The sequence below is a fragment of the Ornithorhynchus anatinus genome, chromosome 1 (genome assembly GCF_004115215.2).
Source record: "Ornithorhynchus anatinus isolate Pmale09 chromosome 1, mOrnAna1.pri.v4, whole genome shotgun sequence".
NCBI lineage: Eukaryota > Metazoa > Chordata > Mammalia > Monotremata > Ornithorhynchidae > Ornithorhynchus > Ornithorhynchus anatinus.
The window spans coordinates 7,179,471-7,181,564 of record NC_041728.1 but is presented as its reverse complement, the minus strand read 5'-3'; the positions used below and the strand labels follow the sequence as shown (position 1 = coordinate 7,181,564).

The 2,094-nt window shown below is 41.9% G+C and overlaps 1 non-coding gene across 1 annotated transcript; it reads left to right on the top strand.

The window, feature by feature from the left end:
* Window positions 1–442: 442 nt before the first annotated feature.
* LOC114815610 lies at window positions 443–580 on the top strand. Its single transcript, XR_003763408.1, has one exon. It is a non-coding gene; the product is annotated as a small nucleolar RNA SNORA7 (small nucleolar RNA).
* The last annotated feature ends 1,514 nt before the right edge of the window (window positions 581–2,094 follow it).

Genomic DNA, 2,094 nt, shown 5'->3' with positions numbered 1-2,094 from the left:
AAGACTGTGAGCCCCATGTGGGACAGGGACTGTATCCAGTGATTACCTCATATCTACCCCAGCACTTAGAACAGTGCTTGGCACATACTAAGTGCTTAAAAATACTATTAATTATTATTATTATTATTTATCCTTCCTCTCCAGCCTCCCATTATTCCACCCCCCAACCACCTTCATCATCATCGTATCCATCCATCCATCAAGATCTTACTGGGTGTAAAGCACTATTAACCTGGGCATTTTCTGTACGGAAGTACATTTTGCTAGGTGTTTGGGAACATATAATGCAAGTAGAAGACACAGTCCCTACCCATGAGTAACTTTATGTCTAATGGGGGAGATGCTAACAAAGATAATACACTAAAAGTTGGAATGGAGGGAGCAACATAGTGGCGATTGGTAACATAAAGTAAATTGAAAAATAATAATAATGGTATTAAGTCCCCTCTCAGGGTTGCACCTGGAGAGTTTCCAGTCCTCTACCAGTCTCGGCTATGGGAGGGAGAGTCAAGCAGAGGCCTGTCCGTTCCATTCCTAGCTTGGCCAGTGGCTAGCGAGTGGCAGGCCATCTGCCACAGGTCAAAACTCACCCGGGCCGGGCAGCAGTGGCATGGGAGAGAGTTGAGGGCAAAGACTCAAGTTTACTGCACGGAAGGCGGCAACGGTAAACCACTTCTGGATTTTTTCCAAAAAAACTCTCTGGATCCACTACCAGAACCATCGCAGATGGAGAGCGGGGCGTTCTGGGAGAGATGTGTCCGTGGTGTCGCTATGGGTCGGAAAAGACTCGACGGCAAAAGGCAAGACTTGTTAAGTGTTTATTATGTGCCGAGCACTGTTTTAAGCACTGGGACGGATACAAGTTAACCAGGTTGGATATAATCCCTGTCCCATATGGGGCTCACAGTCTCAATCCTCATTTTACAGATGAGGTAACTGAGGCTCAGAGAAGTGAAGTGATTTGCCCAAGGTTACATAGCAGACATGGGGCAGAGCCGGGGTTAGAACCCAGTACCTTTAGACTTACAGACCCGGGCTGTATCCACTGAGCCACGATAAATAGACCGGGATACCCTAAAATGTTAGGGCTTACTAAAGGGATATTATTCTTATGGAGGAGGAAATTAATTTCTTCTGAAGGAGGTGGCTTATTAGGAGGACTAGGATGTAAATCTTGAAGCAATAAACTCCAAATCCAAATTAGAAATAAATGTAAGAAACAAACTGGTAATTATGTTTCAAATCAAAAATCATAACATACGTTTATGGTGCAACTATCAGCCTGGGCCATCCTAGAATGCTCACTCCTCACTTTCAAACTGATGGAAATTAGTCACCGTTAAGCGAAGAATGGAAATCAATTAATGGTATTTATTGAGCGTTTATTGGTGTAGAACGCTGCCCTCAGTGTTTGGGAGCTTACAATAATGATAATGGTATTTGTTAAGCGCCTACTACATGGTGAGCACTGTAGAGTTAGCTGGTAAAACTAAGTTTAATCGCTACATGTTGCAGGGTGGGGAATTGGGAATTATTTGCATAGATCAGTAATGAATTCCCTTGAGTAAAGCACATCTCAAAAGCTTCCGCCTTGCATGTCTCTTGGAGTATATAATGACATTTAAAGCAGTCGAGTTGACCTATCTGAGATGATCAGCTCCCTAAATGGACTGAGTGAAATACACAAGAAAGTGCACAATTTTAACACAATGAACTTGCTACCGTGGCTGTTTGTCAGAAATAAACAAACACCCACATTTTGAGGACAAGCTGCATTCTCACAAATGTTTCATGTCAGACAGAATCAATTTGTCAAAAGTCCTCTTAATTCTGTTGAGGGAATGGATTTTATCAAAAAACTACTGTCCTTTTGTCAACAAGAAATAATTTTGTTAAACCCTTGACTTCAATGTGGGAACAAAATGTGTTTCGTCCTTTCTCTGTCAACAAAATACTCGAGATCTTTGACAACAAAATGGAACCAAGTAGCTTTATTTTGTTGCCGGCGCTTTAATTCTTCTGTGCTATGGGCAAAGAAATAAATTATTTTTCTCTAGGGAACAAAGCTTTTCCTGATGTGAATAAGAATGAAGG